Raw genomic sequence first — 23,162 nt, 5'->3', positions numbered from 1 at the left:
TTCTAGGAAGGTGGCTTTCTCTTGTCTCCTCTGTGCCTGCCAGTTGTTGGATGCTGTGTAATCAGCCCACCTACCCATGGCCCGTGGAGCTGGAGGAATCTGGAGGGACTGAGGTTCCCCAAGCCTACCTGACCTTTTGTTCTCAGCTGTCTTGCATGTTTAAGTAATCCCTGTTGCTTTCTCAGAGCTATTCTTTGAAGCATTTGAAAGAAAAGAAGCGCCTTTCAGCATGTATAAACTCAGAATTAGGCCATAGAGGAAAAGGAACACAATCCAATGAACTCTTAAGATACCTTCCTGCCCAAGTATTTCTCTCTGAGCCAGTTTCTCTCTAATGCTTTAGTCTTTCTCTGATTAAAACAAAAACAAAACTAACTTCTAAGAAAAGGAGGTAAGTTCAAGGTTCCCCAAAGTTCTTTCAAGGGGTTAAGTTACCAAGGTACCAAGTTAAGTGATGTCCTAAAGGGATAAAAGGGCTAAGTTGGTTACTTAAAACTCTTCTTGGTTCACAGAGCTTTAGACTTTTCAGAGTATTTTGAGTTCTATTGTCTCATTTATCTTAATGACAACCCTATGTTGGAAGAACAGACATTTACAGAGGCCCAGGGATGTTAAATGATTTTTAGAAGATCCCTATAGCTGGTTGACAAGCAGAAGCAGGTCTAAAGAGATGGTTACTGGAGATATGAAAGCCCACGAGTCTCTGACAGTCTGGAGATTCCCAACCAGTCTGAGACAAATAACAAGTGTCTCCCTTTGTCCCCGCTTACTCAGGGCACAGGGTGGAACCAGTGGAAACTGCTGGTGCAAAAGACATTGTTTACCTTCGGTGGAAGCAATGACATTAGTGTGTGGGCGGATTGGGCATGTCAGATGCTTCAGAATTACCACAGCAGCATTTGTTTTTCACCATTTACAGCACCAACAAACATTTATTAAGTACTAACTCTGTGCAAGGTCTGAGGTAGGATGCAGCGATGAATAAGATGTGATGTTTGTGGTTCATCTGGGGAGGTAAGACACAGTCATTTGAAAAAAAAACATAAATGTCAACACAAGGTGGTATTTGCTGAATGCTGAATGAATGGTAGAGAAACAAGAGCTCAGAGTTTGAAAGTGGGAGATGGAACATTCTCCTGAGATGGTCAGGGGAGGTTTCTAGAGATAGGATCTTGGAAGGTGTGGAGAAGCAGAGGGAGCAATTATGGTTGAGACAAATAATGTAGGGAAACACGGAGTGAAGAGAATATAAGGCTACTTGGTTGGGGGCACAAGTAGATCAGTTTGGCAGGAGTAGAGAGTTGTTCAGTTCAGTTCAATCGCTCAGTTGAGTCCGACTCTTTGTGACCCCATGAATTGCAACATGCCAGGCCACCCTGTCCATCACCAACTCCCGGAGTTCACTCAGATTCACGTCCATCGAGTCAGTGATGCCATCCAGCCATCTCATCCTTGGTCGTCCCCTTCTCCTCCTGCCCCCAATCCCTCCCAGCATCAGAGTCTTTTCCAATGAGTCAACTCTTCACATCAGGTGGCCAAAGTACTTGAGTTTCAGCTTCAGCATCATTCCCTCCAAAGAAATCCCAGGGCTGATCTCCTTCAGAATGGACTGGTTGGATCTCCTTGCAGTCCAAGGGCCTCTCAAGAGTCTTCTCCAACACCACAGTTCAAAAGCATCAATTCTTTGGCGAGTTGACTTAGGGAAAAAAAAAAGGAATGGAAAACCAAACTGGAAAGGAAAATAGAATGGGGCTGGAGTATCAGGCCAAGAGGGACTTGGGTCTTCAGAGTATGGGTCGTGGAGAACTGGGGAACGTTTTCAAATGACATGTCAGAGCAGAGCACAGGCAACTCTTTTGTGAAAGCTGTCATCATAGTCCTGGCTTCCCAGAGTGTGTACAGTGGGGCTCTCTTGTCCTGAGTTGCTACTTTGTGCTTAGCACTGTACTGGATCCCGGAGATGCTCAGGTGAATAGGAACAGTGCCCATCTTCAGGGAGTTTGTGGTGCATGTACTTGGACCACAGCAGTTTCTTCTGAGTAAGGAAGAGTTACTGCCTGCTGTTCCTGCTTATTCTGGCTTGTTTCTTATCACTCTCCCCTGAATGTTCTGCCTTTAGTTCTGTAAATATGAGTACCGGACTTGAACAGGTCCAACCATAAGCTTAAAAGTCTAGAATTTCCAGAATATATATTTATTTCAGTTTTGAAAATGAGGATCAGAAGTTGTTCACTTCCATTCTTCAGATACCTCTCCGTTTTCCACATCCCCTGGTGGTTAACTCAGAGCAGCAGGTTTCCTTTGTACTGGGTGTACGCTTGATTCAAACCTGGATATTTGAAACTTGTTAAAGCTGTTAGAGGTTCTCTTTCTAGCTCCTCAACTACGGAGGTCTCTGCCAAATCACCCCTTCCACCTTCACTTTTGTACACCTACAACTTGCGAGGAGATGCCCTAAAATATGCTAGTTCTAATGTAAAAATATCTAAAGTTTTGATGTAAAAATTAGAAATTCTAATGTGAAAATCCATGTTACTTCTAATAACTCTGGAAGGTAGATATTAATATCCCTATTGTACAGATAAGTAAATTGGGATCAGATTTTGTGATCTGCCCAAGACCACATAGATCCTTAGTGGAGAAGCACAGGTCGGATGCAGATCTGTCTCGTCTCAAACCTGAAGCCTGAACCTCTACACACTTGACTCCCTCTTGTTCTGTGCGCCTTACCTCTTTCTAGCCACATGCTGCCTTTTGTTGGTTCCCGCAGTTCCTTTTCCTTTGGGTTTCATTTTCAGAGAAAGGGATAGGAAAGCAGATGACGTGGGGGATAAGAGTGAAGCCTGGGGGTCAGACAGACATGAGTTTGAATCCTACAGCCAGCAATTACTAGCTGCTGTGGCGATATCATTTCATCTTGTTGTGCCTTTGTTTCTATATCTGTAAAAGAGACGACGCCTACCTGGAGGATGTTGTGAGGTTTCAGAGAGACATGTATAGCCCCTAGGACAGAGACTGGATTAACAGTGAGTGCTCAGTAAACGGGGCTGTTACAAGGTCTGGATCCACAGTCTGGGGGAGTGCCAATCCCTTGGCACTACTCCAGAGGTGCAATTTCTCTTCTCAACTTTCCCTTTCTTGTCAAGTTCTTCTACTCACCATGCTTTTGACTCTGGTTCTGATTCTTTATTTCAGGAGTTTTTTTTTTGGGAGGGGGTTGTTTCCACGTCAGGCTATTTCCTACACTGTGTCCCATTAGCTGGAATGACTACTTAATTCTTTCATCTTCTCCTCTGGCTCAAGAGCCACTCAGATGGATAGCATACGTAATTGGTGATTGGCTCAAGGAACTTTTAAAAGGCAAACATAGTACATGCCCTGCAGGTTGTTGATGCTGATTCCTTATGTCCATATGTGTTGGGATCCATGTGCTGTGCTTTCTCTAAACTAAGGGTTCCTGGACCAGTAGCCCCAGCATCACCAGGAAATGTGTTGGAAATGTCAACCCTCAGGTTCTCCCCCAAGAAACTTTGAGGGTGGTCAGCTATGTATGTTTTTACAAGCCCTCCAGGGGCTTCTGGTCTACATCAATATTTGAAAAGAACTGTTAAGACCCGCTGGAGAGTCCCTCATGAGTTGGGACCTTGGCTGTGCACCTCTAGCCTGCCCAGCTGCTCCCTTCCTGGGGCTGGCCTCAGCCTGTTACCAGGTGTTAAATCTTGGCCTTTGTTTGCATATTCTGGTTCATAAACTTTTGCTGAGACCTTTGCTCTTCTAAGGCATGTGCTTAGAAGATCTATCCAACTTAGGTATAGATCAAGTAGCTTCTCAGAACATAAATTCTTTTGAGAGGTTTATTTTATCTGATTTGAATTACATTTAGGTTAGTTTCCACTGGCTTCTTTAAAAAATTATATAGCCTTTAAATTATTTAACCTGTGCTACATAGCTTTCTTTTGCTCTACAGCCCAATGGTGCATTATTTTTGGGGGTTATTATTTATGACAAATCTTGGATAAAATCTTGCTTGAGGGTTATTCTTGGATTATTAGGAATTTGGATTATATTGTGAAGAGGTAAATGCATGGGCTCAGTGACATACAGGGAAGATATGGGCTGAAAACTGAAATAGGTTCAAGAAGGATTAGCCTCATCAGACTGATGAAACCTGAGGGAGAGATATCATGGCTTATTTGCTTCTGGGTTCCTACCATCTGGACTTCCCTGACGGCTCAGTGGTAAAGAACCTATCTGCCAGTGCAGGAGATGCAGGTTTGATCCTTGGATTAGAAAGATCTCCTGGAGGAGGAAATGGCAACCCACTCCAGCGTTCTTGCCTGGGAAATCCCATAGACAGAGGAGCCTTGAAGGCTATAGTCAATGAGGTGTCAAAAGAGTCAGACATGACTTAGCAACTCAACAACAACAGCAACAACCCCAACATCTAACGCCACTACTACTAACTATTTATTGAGCACCTACTATGCACAGAGTTTGAGGCTACAATGATGGAAAAGTAGATGCGCTTCCTGCCTTGATAAAATTAGTCTGTTGGTACGCAAGGAATAGATCATGATTTAGTCGGAAACAGCATGTTATGCGTATTAAAGGAAACTGAGAGTTTATGGGGTTTTTTGGACCCAGGAACTAATATTGGGGAGGATCATCTAATGAGGGACACTGAGCTAATACAACATGTTAAATAGTAGATAGTAGTCGGAGAAGGCAATGGCACCCCACTCCAGTACTCTTGCCTGGAAAATCCCATGGACGGAGGAGCCTGGAAGGCTGCAGTCCATGGGGGCTCTGAGGGTCGGACATGACTGAGCGACTTCACTTTCACTTTTCACTTTATGCATTGGAGAAGGAAATGGCAACCCACTCCAGTGTTCTTTCCTGGAGAATCCCAGGGACAGGGGAGCCTGGTGGGCTGCCGTCTATGGGGTCGCACAGAGTCGGACACGACTGAAGTGACTTAGCAGCAGCAGCAGCAGCAGATGTGAAACTACTGCTACTGCTGATAGTAGACGTGAAACTAATCCTACTTTGAGCTTCTCAAGTCATGACTGTTGGTCAAGAGATAAAAATAAGCTGTATAATTTAGCATGTCAGGGCAGCAGAAATAATGGTAACAGTGACACTCACAACCAGCCTTTGTCAAGTATTCCCAATGTGCCAGGCAGGCTGCTGAGTGCTGTGCAGCCCCGATCCTGTTAGTCTTATGAGCAGTGGACAGAGAGAAACATGCTTTCTTAGCTATGCCCCTGTCTTGCAGTGTGACTCTGGCAAATTGCTTTGCTTCTGTGGGTCTCAGGGTTCTTGTTTATTAAATAGAAGGATTAGACCAAAAGTTGTCTTTGACTTAGAGATACCACTTTCTTTGCATGTCTTGTTAATGGTTAACAGAACTATTCTATCAGAGGTTTAGGTTTAAGCTTCACCTGTTCCCCTCGTGTATAATACTCTCTAATATCATGTTTGAAGCTTGGATAATACATGAAGCTATAGGCAGTTTTGGCCATATACTCAGGAATGGGTCAGCATCTACAGAGGGGATTTTCTTTAACAGGTCCCTGAGTGAGGAAGGTATATGCCTGACTATCTCTAGAACTATCCTGTTCTTTTAGACTGAATTTACCCTACCAGCTATACTTTTGCTTCTTATAAATAACAAAGTAATGCATATTTCAGTAAAAAATGTACGTCTGTGATATCAACTTATTTTGCTTATTAACAGACTATAGAACTTCTGCAAAATTTATGAGACGTGCAACAGAATGTTACAGCGTTCTTGAGCCACCAGTGTTTTACAAATTTGGCATCGGCAGGCCTCAAAAGGCTGAAATGTTTTAAATTTATTTACACCCCGCAGTTTCCTTAGGGAACTGTTTTCCATAAGCTAATGAGGCACTGGTGCAAGGCCTCTCTGTTATTCCTGGCAGGCACACTGAGACACATCGGCCTGCTGCCCTGCTTTTTTCCTCAGTAGTCCAGTGCAAATAATAAATATGGGAAAATACATCATCCCTTTGAATGTGGGAGCCAAGCTGCAGGGCTGCCAAGGTTAAAACAAAGCAATCGCGAGCTTGGAGTCTGTTCGTGTCCTGTACCACGTGTGCCCACGTTTTAAGGACACTCTGAACATGGCCTTTATCATGTCAGATTGCTTACTCTGAGAACATAGGCAGTCTTTTGAAAACCACTCTATAAAATAGACCTTTTGGAAAAAGTTTCCTTTTAGTGGATTAAATGTCATCCTGAAGTCAAGAACTTGCCTTCTAGTGTGTGTGTGTGTGTGTGTGTGTGTGTGTATGCTCAGTCTCTCAGTCATGTCTGACTCTTTGGTGACCCCATGGACTGTAACCTGCCATGGGATTTCCCAGACAAGAATACTGAAGTGGGTTGCCATTTCCTTTTCTGGAGGATCTTCCTGACTTCAGGGAATGCACACGGGTCTCCTGCATTGCAGGTGGATTCTTTGCCACTGAGCCACCTGGGAAGCCCATGCCTTCTAGATTATGGGTCAGATAGAACTTATCAAGCACCTCCAGCTGCCCAGCCCGTGTTGATGGCAGCAGTGAAAAGAGATGAAGCAGACTCTGAATCCTGAGGTTGCAAGCACTCACAGTCAGGCTGAAGGGGGTGTTTCAGACCACGGGGGTTGCTCTTATAAAGGGCCATAACCTTCAGATGTCCAGCTGACTTACTGAGGAGTTCAACGTGATGAGGGCCTGGATATCCCCTCGGCACACAGTAGGTGCCCAATGAATGCATGTGTAAATGGAGGTTACTGCTTTGTTTCTGGTCTCCCATGAGAGCAATCTAGCTGGTATTTAACAGGGGAGTTAAACTGGTATTAATATCAGCAAAGTCCGAGGATTAAACAAATGGGTTAAATCGCCACAGGGCCTTCCCAGCCCCCAAGGCATGCAGATATTCCCACCTCCAGCTGTCCTCTGATATCACCCTTGTCTCTCTTAACTCCACATGGGCAATTAAATCTTACTGGTTTAATTGGACACATTTCCTCCCCTTCTCTTTTCTGCTTTGTTTTCTCCACTTGTCACTCAGAGCTGGTTGAGGTCAATCTGCATGTGTTGCCCGAGTTGGGGAAGCAGTAAAGAGAATTAAAAAATCTGTTTGGTGGCTCATAAGAGATGAAGGCCTTTTTAATAACTAGACATATTTCTTTCTTTAGTATTTAGGCAGTCTTGAGTCTGGGGGCAAAGGATAAACCTGATGCCTTTGAAAGTCTTTTTGCAGTTTTGGATCTTGGCCAGGACAGCGCTGTCCTCCAAGTCTGCAAGGACCCTGGTGCAACAGTCAGAGCTGATCCCCAGGAGGGGTGTGGAGGTGGCGAAGCTTGTCTTGTTCCCCTGCATCCCAGCTGTGTTTATGATACATCCTTGGATTTTGCCTTTAGTTGGTTGTCCCTCAGCGTGTTAACTGGAGAAACAGATTGGTAGCTGGTAAAGGCTCTAGGAATTGGTGACAGAAAAGTGTTGGAAGACTAGCAAGAGGAGGGATACAGGGGCTAAAGTCCAGGTTGAGGATCATAATAAATCAGTCAAACAACAACAACAGCAAAACGTGCCTGGGTCCTTTGAATAGATTTAGGGCACACAGGTCTGTCCTCTCAAAAATGATATCCCCTTTCTTGATGAAAGTGAAAGTGGAGAGTGAAAAAGTTGGCCTAAAGCTCAACATTCAGAAAATGAAGATCATGGCATCTGGTCCCATCATTTCACGGGAAATAGATGGGGAAACAGTGGAAACAGTGTCAGACTTTATTTTGGGGGGCTCCAAAATCACTGCAGATGGTGATTGCAGCCATGAAATTAAAAGACGCTTACTCCTTGGAAGAAAAGTTATGACCAACCTAGATAGTATATTCAAAAGCAGAGATATTACTTTGCCGACTAAGGTCCATCTAGTCAAGGCTATGGTTTTTCCTGTGGTCATGTATGGATGTGAGAGTTGGACTGTGAAGAAGGCTGAGCACCGAAGAATTGATGCTTTTGAACTGTGGTGTTGGAGAAGACTCTTGAGAGTCCCATGGATGGCAAGGAGATCCAACCAGTCCATCCTAAAGGAGATCAGCCCTGGGATTTCTTTGGAAGGAATGATGCTAAAGCTGAAACTCCAGTACTTTGGCCACCTGATGCAAAGAGTTGACTCATTGGAAAAGACTTTGATGCTGGGAGGGACTGGGGGCAGGAGGAGAAGGGGACGACCGAGGATGAGATGGCTGGAGGGCATCACTGACTCAGTGGACGTCTGACTGACTCGAGTCAGTCTAAGTGAACTCCGGGAGATAGTGATGGACAGGGAGGCCTGGCGTGTTGCGATTCATGGGGTTGCAAAGAGTCGGACATGACTGAGCGACTGAACTGAACTGAACTGAACTGAACTGTGTCCACTTTTCCATGGTTTCTCTGAGTTCTCAGGCCTGGATGCTGGGATCCTACTGCTGTGATTGGGAGCAGTCGTTTCTACTTAGATTCTCCAGATAGAGAGATAAGACTGGAGAGGAGATCAAGAAACAAGGGGGCTGCTGTGAGACTATTTCTTTGGGCGTCAAGGGCTTCACGTCTCCTACCACTATAATTGCATATTTAAGGCAACTTTATGAGATGCCTACTTTCTCACCACTGTACAGATAAGGAAACTGAGGTCCTGAGAATTTAAAGAAATTGTCTCAAATAACAGAGCTAACAGTGGCAGAGCCAATGTGCATGCTCAGGCCAGTTTTTTTGCTCCTTACTCTACTGCGGTACCTCATTCAGTCTATCAGCTCTGTCAGTTGTCTTGAAAAGTTGAAAGTTGAAAATGAAGTCACTCAGTCATGTCCAATTCTTTGCAACCCCGTAGACTGTAGCCCACCAGGCTCCTCCATCCATGGGATTCTCCAGGCAAGAATACTGGAGTGGGTTGCCGTTTTCTTTTCCAGAGGATCTTCCTGACCCAGGGATCGAACCCAGGTCTCCCTCATTAGAGGCAGACTCTTTAACCTCTGAGCCACCAGGTCAGTTGTCTTACATTTGGCTTAATTCTTCACTGACTTCTACAGGGCAGATTATCTGGCCATGTTCCTATGGCCACATTTCCAAGTGTAGGGAAATCAGGAGCATGTCTGCAGATAAAGGCTGGGTACCTTCCACTCAGAACGTACCCTTCCACTCCCTCCTGGCCCTGCCCTCTCACCCTGCAAGCATCTGCACATATTCTGCCCTCTGCGTCCATCACTGGGAGGATATTAGTCTTGTAAATCTGCTCCCATAAGTCCCTTGTGTGTGACTCTTGTAAGGAGAGCATCTCCTTTTTCTAGAATTTAAATTTATTTTTATTTGGAGGATAATTGCTTTATATTATTCTGTTGGTGTCTGCTGTACATCAACATGAATCAGCCATAGGTATATGTATGTCCCTTCCCTCTTGACCCTCCCTCCCACCTCCCACCGCATCCCACCCGCTAGGTTGTCACAGAGCACTGGATTTGCACTCCTTGCATGACACAGCAGGTTCCTACTGGCTATCTACTTTTATATCTGGTACTGTATTTGTTTCTGTGCTACTAAGAGGGCATCTTTCATGCTGCACTGTCCTTATTTATACCTTTTTATCTAGAATACAAAGTAGTGCATTTCATGGAGGCTCTCTTGGCTTGACATGAGACATGTTCAGTGAAGGTTGAATAAACAAATGTTGTAGTAACAAAATTCTCATCACTCCTGTGTCTCAGGATGGCACACAGTTAAGTCTTGCGTAAGCATGGGAGAAAACTGACTCCTGTGGATGTCACTGTCAATGTGGAGGCAAGGCCAGCGGTGGACCAGGTATATTGCTGATATCGGTGTAGACTGCTGATCAAGTTTCCCCTGGAGTTTTGACACAGTAGAGGAGTGGATGACAGACACCCTGCTCAATTATATCTCCCCAGGTTGCTATCTTCCTTTAGTTGATGAGGTCTTCCTTAAAATAGAAGCATCTTCTAGATGGATTAAATCTACTGACATTTCAATGACATTTATTTTACTCTTATTAGTTACTGTGATTTTAATCATTTTCAAACATTAGAGGCAAATTGATTTCAGCCTTCTCGAAGTGACCTCCTTGAGGAAAACAGAACAGGGAATGAGATGAGGACTGACTTGGAGGGCCTCAAAGTCCTACAGAGAAGGCACCAATTTATGGAGACCTCTTCTCCCCACGGTGAACACCCTTATAAAGAGGTTATGGGCAGCTGGAAGCAGTATAGGTCCTGGGAATATGAGGAGCAAAGGCTGACAAGGTGGGAGAGGACAGAGGAAGCCAGAGAACCATGTCACTGCTCTGCTGGTGTAGACAATCTTGCAATGGAGGATTCCCTCCCAGAGCCCACGCCTGGCTCGGAATGAGGCTTTTCAGAGTGATGACGGTGTTGGTCTGTGACTGTGAGCACTGTGAGCAGTTGCTTTAAAGAGGAGATTATCCATAGGACACAGTGGTACCCAGCACCTCGGAGGTCTCACTGAACAGAAAATGCCCTCAATCATTTGACAGATAACTCACCAGAAATCCCAGTTAGCTGATATGTTTGCTGTAATCTGTGATAAGTGAAGGCAGCACGGGAGAGCAAGATGGCAGCTAGGATATTATACGGACCAGATTTTAGGCCTAGCCAGTTGCCTATTAATAGCCACGTCTCACTAATGAAAACTGATTTTCCGACGAGAGCTCTGGAGTTTTGCAAGATTTTCCTTCATCAAAGCTGAATTTTCTGGTGAAGGTACAGCTGGCAGATGATGAGACTGTTCTTTGAATAATGCATCAGAATTTGCTCAGCCAGATGATGGGTTTGCCCACTAAGTCCAAGTAGCCCATGTAGGAATCTGTACTAAAGTTTTATCCTTGTGATCTCCATGGTCTTATCATGACCCATCAGGGCCTGTAGTACTTTCTTCTGAATATCTCTAATGGAGTCAAGTCCTCTTCTATTGACAGTGGAAAGGATTAATGAAAACATCCCAGTGTTTCTGGGTATTAGATTTGGGGAAGAAGACAGCGGATCAAGCTGTATAACATCTATTTTAATACCAAAGGATATATGGCTTTGAAAAACAGAGGCATGGAGATGCTCATGGGTGGATCATGACCGCAGTGTACTCCAGGGCTCCCCCGGTTCAGGACGGGCACATGCTGAACAGAGCCTCCCCAGATCCTGCCCCAGCTCTGCTCCAGCATCCTTGCTGTAGTGCCTTACACAATAGCCCAAATAGCAGCTGGCACCAAAACCTTTCTTGCAAGTCTCTAAGGAGATGAACTGTGCACAGTGGGAGATCTTGGACAAGCACTGATTCATATTCCTGGGTTCCTCTAGGGCTGTGGGAAGGTGTTTTGCTTGCAGAGCAGTGAAAAGTTAATGAAACATGGGCTTGGGGTTTGCAGAGCTAGATTTGAATTCTGAGACTAGCTGTCTCATTAATCATGAGATCCCTTGGAGTCTGAGTTCCCCATATATCAGACAGAGATAACAACTTTAGAATAATCAATATCAGAACATGCTCAGCACATAGTGGGGTCTTCCTTTGACTGACTGCCCCACCCTTAATAGTTTTACTGAAACATCCCTTCCTTCTTTCAGGAAACCTCTGACCTCCTGAATCTATGTTAGGCGTCCCTTCTATAGACACCATTCTTCTCTACCATACCCCTTAACACACATCAAAACATTTGTTATCTAAACTCCTCCCTCTGTGTAACTCTGCCTTATTTTCCAATATCTGTCACAGTGCCTGATACATAGTTGGTTTTCCCCAACTCAATATTTGTTGGATGAATGAAGTAAATGAATAAACAGTAGGTAGTGTTTAACAGTAGCCTTTAATGACTGAGGGTAGAGGCTCTATGGTGTGGCAGGACAAGTCTGGGCATAAGAGTTTTGTGGGTCGAACTTGGTGCTGCCAAACAGTGGGGTGCTGGGAATGGCCCCCCAGGTGAGGTGTCTTTGAAGGGTCAGCCTGACCCCACACCTACTGCTTCCATTAGTTCTGGCTGCAGCTAGTTGTGAAGGTAAGTCAGGCAAGACAAGAGGGGAAAGGACGCTTAAAAAAATTACAAACTGTTAAAATACTTGGTGCCTGTTGCCGGTAGTTGATAAAAGGAAATCTAGATATTTTCCTTTGCATCTTCTTTAGAGATATATAGGTGGAGTCATTTATTTCAGGCTTAATTCTACTCATTGGGTGGGAAGAGGTCTAGCTATCAGACTAACATGGGGTTTGAAGAGTCTTGGTTTATCCCTGGGCATAATATCAGGGATTTCAGACATTTTGATCTGTGCTAATCACATAGCACATAGAACCGTCGTGTTGGAGAAGACTCCTGAGAGTCCCCTGGACTGCAAGGAGATCCAACCAGTCCATTCTGAAAGAGAGCAGCCCTGGGATTTCTTTGGAAGGAATGATGCTAAAGCTGAAACTCCAGTACTTTGGCCACCTGATGCGAAGAGTTGACTCATTGGAAAAGACTCTGATGCTGGGAGGGATTGGGGGCAGGAAGAGAAGGGGACAACAGAGGATGAGATGGCTGGATGGCATCACTGACTCAATGGATGCGAGTCTGAGTGAACTCTGGGAGATGGTGATGGACAGGGAGGCCTGGTGTGCTGTGATTCGCAAAGAGTCCGACACGACTGAGCGACTGAACTGAACTGAACTGAACTGAATCACAGCAACATGTGGGGAATGGACCTAGAGTCAAATGAGCAAAGTTTGTGTGACATCTTACCTCTCTACTAAGCCTTCTGACCACCTGATCTTTCCGAGTCTCAGTTTCCTTATGTGTAAAGTGGGCACGGTAGTGATTTCACAGACTTGTTGCCAAGATGAAATTAGTGCTGTATCAAGGTAAGAGCTCATGTAATATAGTGATCTCTAGTAGTTGCTCAGGCTGAACCCTATAAACATAGATGAGAGCAGCTTCGACTGTACAGGTACCAGGAAACTTGTCTGTCCTCTACTGCTCATTCCCATGATGCTATCAGCCATCAAACTCTGGTTGCTTATATGTAAATAGAAAAATAATATGACCAAAGTAAATAAAAGTGGGAAATTGCATTTGTGTAATTTAAAAATGGTTTATTTTTTAAAAATTCAAGTCATTTGTTTTCATTCAAGCCATTTCCTCTTGGTTTGAGGGGATTATTGCTTTGTCGTTAATTGCACTTTGCTTAGAGTTTTCCTCCTCTATTTCAAGACCAGATACTGTTCTCTTGTTGATGTAACCACTGACCTTATTAAAAGTTTTTCAGATTAATCATGATTTTTAAGATAAGACGGTCACTAACACACACATGGAAAGCTGGTTACCACATGGAGGCTTGGATAAGTAAATGCACTACAAATTGGTTAATGGGGCACATTTTAGCTTATGTTCTGATTTGCCTTTTGCATCCATTTGCAGCCTCATGGGGAAATGGGGGAGGGGCTGAGTTTACTTGCAGATTTGCACGGAGTGTTACATTTTTAAGGAATTTTCAATGCATTTTGATTCAGACAAGCTTTTGTTGGCTGAGAAATTATATGATGCGCCCAAAATACTTTTACAGAATGTGGTGCTGAGTGCCATTTTATTCCCATGGTCTTTTAAGTTCAGCACAAAAGGCCAGGAATGAGAAATGCAGTTTGACATTTTATATATATACATATATCTCACTTAAGACTGAACCACTCCTGAAAATTAAAGTTTAAAATTTCCAAGGTTATTTGTGGCAGGGTGGGGGAACCCTCAAAGCCTATGAGATGTGGAACCATCTCATCTGAGGGACTGATCAGTCTTTCCATTCATTTATTATGTGTGTGTAATGGAAAGCTCTTTAATGTTAAAAGTAAATAATGGCCTTTAAGATATGAGCACTCAAATTAGTGAGTTTAAATATTTTTATGTATTTGTAACTGCAGCCAGATTATCTGATAGTGCCTGTCTTTGTCAGGGAGCACTTGGAGTGCCTTTTTTTCCTATCTTAAGAAGTTTTGTTTCATCAGTTCAGTTCAGTTGCTCAGTCGTGTCCAACTCTTTGAGATCTCATGAATCGCAGCACGTCAGGCCTCCTTGTCCATCACCAACTCCTGGAGTTCACTCAGACTCACGTCCATCAAGTCAGTGATGCCATCCAGCCATCTCATCCTCTGTCGCCCCCTTCTCCTCCTGCCGCTAATCCCTCCCAGCATCAGAGTCTTCTCCAATGAGTCAACTCTTCGCATCAGGTGGCCAAATTGGAGTTTTAGCTTTAGCATCAGTCCTTCCAATGAACACCCAGGACTGATCTCCTTTAGGATGGACTGGTTGGATCTCCTTGCAGTCCAAGGGACTCTCAAGAGTCTTCCCCAACACCACAGTTCAAAAACATCAATTCTTTGGTGCTCAGCTTTATTCACAGTCCAACTCTCACATCCATACATGACCACTGGAAAAACCATAGCCTTGACTAGAAGGACCTTTGTTGGCAAAGTAATGTCTCTGCTTTTGAATATGCTATCTAGGTTGGTCATAACTTTCCTTCCAAGGAGTAAGCGTCTTTTAATTCATGGCTGCAATCACCATCTGCAGTGATTTTGGAGCCCCCCAAAATAAAGTCTGACACTGTTTCCACTGTTTCCCCATCTATTTCCCATGAAGTGATGGGACCGGATGTCATGATCTTCATTTTCTGAATGTTGAGCTTTAAGCCAACTTTTTCACTCTCCTCTTTCACTTTCATCAAGAGGCTTTTTAGTTCCTCTTAAGAGGAAGTAAACGTTTTAAAATATGATAAATTTATGTTAAAAAAACTTTAGGGTCAGATATAATAAATGGTTGTCCATTGATGAGAACAGAGCATGCGCAAAGCAGAAAGGCATTTGTTACTACCATTTAGGTTGACTTTCTTTAAGCAGTAACAGATGAGTTTTTTATTTTTTATTTTAAAGTATTTCCTTTTAAAAAATTATTTTATTCTTTGTATTGTTATTTTATTTATTTTTATTTTCTGGCCATGCCGTGTGGCATGTGGGATCATAGTTCCGTGATCCAGCAATCAAGCCTGTGCCCCCTGCATTGGAAGCGAGGAGTCTCAACCACTGGATCACCAGGGAAGTCCCAGATGATTTTTTTTTTAATATATACTAGATAGGGAGAGTGTCTTATGTTGAAATGTAATTGTTTTATTTGTTTACCCTTGTCTTAATTTGTCTGCATATTTGCTTACTGAAGATGTAACTGTCTTATTTGTTTGCATTTGTCAGGGATTTGAGCACCCTTCCTACAGTCCTCTTCTCCTTTCAAGCCCCTGCTCTCTCACTGGTATTTGACCACATCACAGGCATCTAGTCCACAGCCATCAGCCACTAGTTATCAGAATAAAACTGACCCATTTCCAACTAGTCAATGGGTTGAGTTACCAGGTCCTGCAGATTTTTACTTTGCAGCACCTCTTAATTCTGACCCCTCATTTGTTTCTATTTCCAACATCACTGCCAGTCTAGGCTCTATTCTGCAACATGACTGGACTACTTCTCTCCTGTGTACTGCTGTTCACTGCCCACAGTGCTGTCAGACTAATTTCCTAATGTGGCACTTCAACTCTCACCATTTCCCCGCTTAAAGCACAGCTAGGGTTTCTTATTACCCACTGAGTACGTGCCAGCTTCTCAATCTGGCATTTAAGCTGCTCATAATATAGCTCTAAACCATCAACTATTCATTGAAAGAACACTTCTGAGCCTTCCTCCCACACTCGGATGGGTTCTGGGGACATAGTGACAAACAGGACAGAAAGAGCCTTTGCATCATGGGTCTTATATTCTAACGAGAGAGGATGAGGAAGACAGATGTTATAGAGCTTATGACAGAGTAAATATTTATTAATAATTGTGCAGTGAGCTACAAAGGAGAAACACTGAGTGCTTGGGGAGGTATGTTACAGGCATGTACGAAGTCAGAGAAGGCTGGCTGATCTCTGAAAGATGTTCCCAAGCATGAGCAAGAGTTTCTCAGATCACGTGAGGTTAGGGAGAGTGGGGATAGGTAAGTGAATGGTGAGAATCAGGCAGAAGGAACAGCCTTGGGGAGGAATAAGGTACACAGGAAGGGGGTTAAGAGGACACCTTGTATGAATGAGGAGGTGAGGGGCAGGAGAGAGCTGGAGAGGAACAAATGGTGAGCAGGCCTGGGAAAGAGTTTGGACACTGGGAAACTTTGAGTAAGGTGTAACACGACCAAATCTGAGTTTTAGTAAGTCACTTCCTGCAGTGGGAGAAAGATCTGGAGTCAGTCCTGGGTACACGCAGGTAGATCAATTAAGAAACTCTTGCAAAACTCTTGACATGACTGTTGCTTGGTCTCAATAGTAGAGAAGAGGAGAAGTCAGATTTGAGAAATACCTTTGAGGTAGACTGGGTGGAATTTGGAGGTTGGACATCCCATCAGACCCATTCAGTTGGGTCTGAATTTGGACATTCAGATAAGGAAGCAGCAGAATAGATGCTGGGGTGGTGGTGACATTCTCCAAAATAGGGAATACTCGAGAAAGACCAGTTTTGCAGTGAAATATTTATGAGTTTTTATAAGGCATAGAAATAGTGACTTTTTAGTACACAAATAAATTGAAAGGCGGTATTGTATAGTGATTAAAAGCATGGCCTCTGAACCCTGACTACCTCTTAGCAGCCGTGTGACCTTGAAAAATTATTTTTTAACATTTTGTGCATTTAATTTTGTGTATTTTTAACATTTTAACATTTAATTATTTTTTAACATTATGAGATCATAACAATGGTACCTAGCCTTATAAGTTTCCTGTGAGGCCCAAATGAGTTTAGCATAGGTAAAGCACTTGGATTGGTACCATTTGCAGAAGTGAATTACCATATTAGAGTTGGTCACCACTATAATTTAAATACAAGTCCAAGTCTCAGAGAAGTTGGGGCTGCTTCTATAATTTGGGGGCTTCCTCATGATGTGGTCAGTGAAGATGCAGGTGGTGCTGAAGCTGTTTGGGAGCGGTACTGAGGAAGGAGGGAAAAGAGCTTACCTCTAGGTCTCCAGGAGACCAAGCACGGACCGAACATGGGGAGAGCCAAAGTGCCTGAGGTTGAGCGGAACAGACAGATGGAAGTGCAGATGCAGAGAGAAGAGGGGGCTTTGTGGAGGAGGAGGGAGTCTTTGGAGAGGTGGGTGCTGCTCAGAGCACTTGACTGCTAAGACTGGAAAGCTCATGGCTGATGGAGCAAGCCACTGAAAGCTTTTGAAGTATTAGGTGGTATGGTGGTTTAGTCACTAAGTCATGTCTGACTCCTGCGACCCCAAGGACTGTAGCCCACCAGGCTCCCCTGTCCATGGGATTTCCCAGGCAAGAGTACTGGAGTCGGTTGCCATTCTCTTCTCCAGGGTGGTGTGATTGAGGTTGAAACCAGCTTGAAGAGTGAGAAAAGAGGGAGATAATAAGTGGGAGCAAATCGTTTGAGAAGATTGGCTTTTCAGAGAAGGAAACTTCTACCAATAACACAAGGCTTCCCACTGGCTAAGTGTGGGCCAATTGTTAGGGACCCTAAAAAGTCAATGGCACCCCACTCCAGTACTCTTGCCTGGAAAATCCCATGGGCAGAGGGGCCTGGTAGGTTACAGTCCATGGGGTCGCTAAGAGTCAGACACAACTGAGAGATTTCATTTTGACTTTTCACTTTCATGCACTGGAGAAGGAAATGGAGGAAATGGCACCCCACTCCAGTGTTCTTGCCTGGAGAATCCCAGGGACGGGGGAGTCTGGTGGGCTGCCATCTATGGGGTCGCACAGAGTTGGACACGACTGAAGTGACTTAGCAATAGCAGCTAAAGAGTCAAAAGTCCCTTTTGGGTCAATGGAGAGCACTGTCAGGCCCTTGGTCATGGCTTTAATGGATGGAGGAGGTAACCTCAGGGTTCTGCACTGGCTGAGTCCAGCGTTGGTGGACGTGGCCTGTCTTGGCTGGGTTGCTGTGGGGTTCGGTGGTCCTAACTTAGCATGGCTAATGAGATCTCATCACATGAAGAAGACGATGATACACCATGGGCTGGGGAACATGCGGACAGGCTCTTTGTAGCCAGTAAGCTGGACCACTAACTCAGAAGGAAACTGGCCTCCCAGACTTTGAAGACTTTGGGCTCAAATGCTTGGGTTTAGCAACAGCATTCCTCTTGTCTGTCATAGGTATGGTGGAGACCCCAGATCAAAGTGACACCTTAACAGGGGTGTTTTTATCACCATAGGTAAGGAAACCTGGAAGAACAATCAAGTCCAGTTTGTAAATAATATTTTGTGAGAACATTCTGCAATTGGAAAAGCTTTCCTGTAGTAGTCTTGTTGACTGCAAAGTGTGAGCCTTTCCCTGTAGCATGCTGTATTTGCTGGTGATTGTTGGAGTGTGGAGTGAACTACCTTAGGTCATCTAGTCATGATGCCTGGCCACTGTGGGTCTCCAGGCAACCTGGATTCATAACCAAGACATTGTTGGATCTTGTGACGGAGGGATGCACTGAGAGTGTACACACTTCCTATAGTTTCACTCCCTGAAGCCACAAATAGGAAATAAACATATAGTCAGTTCTCATTATTCACAGTAGTTGTGTTCTATAAAGTTTGTATAAATACTGAATGGGCAAATACTGAACCATCGCTTCTAGCGAAATATAGGCTTAGGTCTCTGTGAACCTCTGGTCATATTTTTTTTTTCAATGATCATAATCTCTTTTTATGTATGTTTCTGTTTAAAGAAACCTTATTTAATATACAGTTGATTCATTAACATTGAATTTCATGGCCAACAGGACTAGAATTCACCCCTGAGTGAAGCTTATCTAACACAGGTACCTTCCTTGTGAGGTTCATCACAGCTTTCCAGAACTTAGGAACACTAGCTAGCGCTTCAGCACTATACTTGGGGGCATTTTAAACAGTGAAATCACCAGCAAAAAGCACAAAACTGCGAACATTGTGACACTAAATATACCATGAAAAGGACACTTGTTTACCGTATGAGAGCTGAGATAAGAAGGCAGGTGTTATCTGTTCAGCCTCAGCTGAGAACGCGCATGTCAGGCAGCTCAAAATCCACCCCACCCCCCACTTTATGCATGTGCATAGATGACTGTGAAAGCAGGGTAGATATTGATACTGGGGTTGCAAGTAAATTTTAGTGAGTAGATGAATTCACAAATATGGAATCCGTGAATAATGAGAATCTACTGTGTATTAGCATTTTCGGCTTTCATGGATGTCTATAATTTGGATTGGTTGAAGTTGATTATTCTAACCATTTAACACACCTTCTCACACTGAGATTCCATCTTTGTCCTGACTGTTGTTGTTTAGTTTCTATGTTGTGTCTGACTCTTTTGAGACCCCACGGACAGTAGCCTGCCAGGCTTCTCTGTGAGTGGGATTTCCCAGGCAAGAATACTGGAGTAGGTTGCCATTTCCTTCTCCAGGGATTGAACCCATGTCTCCTGCATTGGCAGGCAGATTCTTTATCACTAGGACACCATGAAAGCCCCAGCCATCTCACTAGTTGCTTTTAATATGTAACACAGATTGTCCTGGGATCAAAATCAAATCAGTGCAAATGCCTATACCCTTTTCATGTATGGATGCAATATGGTGGGGAGATATTCAGAAAGATGGAAAGACAACAGTAGTTCCATCTACAGCCTTGTTCTTCCGATGGCTGCAAGTTGGTTGTGGCAGTTCTTGTGTCCTATTCAGACACAAAAGAGAAACTGTTTCTTCCTGTATCTTGTAAAAAATTCTCTGAAGCATTTTGAGGGATTTCCTTTTGCATCTCATAGGCTAGGAGTATGTCTCATGTCTAGCCATTTACCAGCAAGGGTAATAAGACGATGATACAAGACTTAAACCGCTGCTAATTCACTCCTGGGGTTGGGGATGCACACACTTTTCTGAAGCACATGGCTTTGCAGGAAAGTTGATTTTGAACAATGCTGGGGCTCTCTCAGAAGAGGAAAGGGAAACGAATTTCTGATAATCAGACAATAAGGTCTACCATAGACAATAATGAAAGAGTATGCACTAATGCGGATTTCCCTGGTAGCTCGGATGATAATCTGCCTGCAGTGCAGGAGACCAGGGTTCAAACCCTGGATTGGGAAGATCCCCTGGAGAAGGGAATGGCGACCCACTCCAGGATTCTTGCCTGGAGAATTCCAGGGACAGAGGAAGCTGGCAGGCTACAGTTCATGGGGTCAAAGAGAGTCAGAAACAACTAAGTGACTAACACTACTACTACTGCTCTGCACTAATATGGGCTTCCCAGGGGGCGCTAGTGGTAAAGAACTCGCCTGCCAGTGCCGGAGACATAAGAGACCTGTGTTCGATCCCTGGCTCTGAGGATCCCTGGGAGGAGGGCACGGCAGCCCACTCCAGGATTCTTGCCTGGAGAATCCCCATGGACAGAGGAGCCTGCTGGGCTACAGTCCATAGGGCTGCACAGAGTCAGACACAAATGAAACAACTTAGAACACACACACACATGCACTAACATATGGGAAGAATTTTAATCTCAAATTGAGTTCATGTTTTACTTTTTGTCAGAGTTTCTACCACCCTCACCAGACTGTTGGGCCAATTCCACAATGCCCTCCTGGATACTTTATTTATTCTCAGAGGATGTCTTCAGAGGTTCATTCTTTCTTCAGACACACATAAAAGAAGCTCTCTTTCAAACCAAGAGTTCCAGAAAAACATCTATTTCTGCTTTATTGACTATGCTAAAGCCTTTGACTGTGTGGATCACAATAAATTCTGGAAAATTCTGAAAGAGATGGGAATACCAGACCACCTGACCTGCCTCTTGAGAAATCTGCAGGTCCGGAAGCAACAGTTAGAACTGGACATGGAACAACAGACTGGTTCCAAATAGGAAAAGGAGTACGTCAAGGCTGTATATTGTCACCCTGCTTATTTAACTTATATGCAGAGTACATCATGAGAAACGCTGGACTGGAAGAAGCACATGCTGGAATCAAGATTGCCGGGAGAAATATCAATAACCTCAGATATGCAGATGACACCACCCTTATGGCAGAAAGTGAAGAGGAACTAAAAAGCCTCTTGATGAAAGTGAAAGGGGAGAGTGAAAAAGTTGGCTTAAAGCTCAACATTCAGAAAACGAAGATCATGGCATCCGGTCCCGTCACTTCATGGCAAATAGATGGGGAAACAGTGGAAATAGTGTCAGACTTTATTTTTTTGGGCTCCAAAATCACTGCAGATGGTGATTGCAGCCATGAAATTAAAAGACGCTTACTCCTTGGAAGAAAAGTTATGACCAACCTAGATAGTATATTCAAAAGCAGAGACATTACTTTGCCGACTAAGGTCCATCTAGTCAAGGCTATGGTTTTTCCAGTGGTCATGTATGGATGTGAGAGTTGGACTATGAAGAAGGCTGAGCACCGAAGAATTGATGCTTTTGAACTGTGGTGTTGGAGAAGACTCTTGAGAGTCCCTTGGACTGCAAGGAGATCCAACCAGTCCATTCTGAAGGAGATCAACCCTGGGATTTCTTTGGAAGGAATGATGCTAAAGCTGAAACTCCAGTACTTTGGCCACCTGATGCAAAGAGTTGACTCATTGGAAAAGACTCTGATGCTGGGAGGGATTGGGGGCAGGAGGAGAAGGGGACGACAGAGGATGAGATGGCTGGATGGCATCACTGACTTGATGGACGTGAGTCTGAGTGAACTCCGGGAGTTGGTGATGGACAGGGAGGCCTGGCATGCTGCGATTCATGGGGTCGCAAAGAGTCGGACACTACTGAGCGACTGAACTTCAAACCAGGGGGGAAAAAAACTGAGCAAGGATTTGTTGGATAAATTTTGCTATAGTAGAATAAAGAGGAGTCCAGATTCTTTGCTACTGCTCCCTTTGAGAGAAGGAGTCTAATTGTCCACCCCTTGAATTGAACTGGTCTTTTGTGGATTTACCTGTTTAATAGAAGTGAAGTTCTGAAACTTCTGAGATTAGGTCATAAGAAATCTTGCAGCTTTCTCCTAGACCTGTTGGAATAGTCACTCTTGAAATAGGGCCACTTTGTTGTGAAGAAGTCCCAGTATCCCATGGAGAGGTCTAAGAAGAGGTGGGGAAAACTCAGACTCCTAGATCACAGTCCTGGCTAAGCTCCCAATTGAAAACCGGCATCAACTTGCTAGGCGTGTGAGTGGAGTGCACTGTCTCAACGTGGACCTGCCAGCCCTAGCTGAAGACACTTGGAGCAGAGATGAACCATCTCCACTGAGTTCTACCCTAATTATAGATTCCTGAACAAAATAAACAATTATTTTTGTTTTCAGCCACTGTAGTTTTGGATGGTCTGTTATTAAGCAATATATAACCAAGATGCTTACAAGAAAAAGTAAGACAGGCTCAAGAATGCTGTAATACTAGATGGAGGCTTTAAGAGTCAATAGACCTTCAGTTAAACTCATATTAATCACTCTATCCCCATTATGGTGCTCAAAAATGCCTAACAAATGAATGAATGACCAGTTCATTTCTTCTCCCTTTAGAATACTCAGGGAATAAGAAGAAATGCTTAAGCTGTTCTTTTCTAGGAATATGATTTCAAGCTTCGAGCCTGTTTCTTTGGAACATCCAGAAAAATCCTAGAATCAAAGAGTTGAAAGGTAACATGTGTAATTTGTCACCCTGCCCTGGGGTTACATGGCACTTCATTTCAACACTTTCCTAGTTGGTTTTATTGCCTCTTTAACTTTTCTCTTGAAAATCTCCAGAGAAGGAAAGCATCAGCTTCAGTTTTGTGACAAGTGAGTCATTGATGTTAGTCAAGAAAATGGAGAAAAGAAACCTTTCCCCCTTAGTTGAGAAGAAAAAATAATTTTAATCAATATTTTTCTTAAAAGTACTTATTTATGCAGATGGTGACTGTAGTCATGAATTAGAAGATGCTTACTCCTTGGAAGGAAAGTTCTGACCAGCCTAGACAGCATATTAAAAAGCAGAGATAATGCTTTGCTAACAAAGGTCTAATCAAGGCTATGGTTTTCCAGTAGTCATGTATGGATGTGAGAGTTGGACTATAAAGCAATCTGAGCCCTGAAGAATTGATGCTTTTGAACTGTGGTGTTGGAGA

The sequence above is a fragment of the Oryx dammah genome, unplaced genomic scaffold, assembly GCF_014754425.2.
Source record: "Oryx dammah isolate SB20612 unplaced genomic scaffold, SCBI_Odam_1.1 HiC_scaffold_19, whole genome shotgun sequence".
In the NCBI taxonomy this organism is placed as follows: Eukaryota; Metazoa; Chordata; class Mammalia; order Artiodactyla; family Bovidae; genus Oryx; species Oryx dammah.
This window is presented reverse-complemented; position numbering follows the sequence as displayed.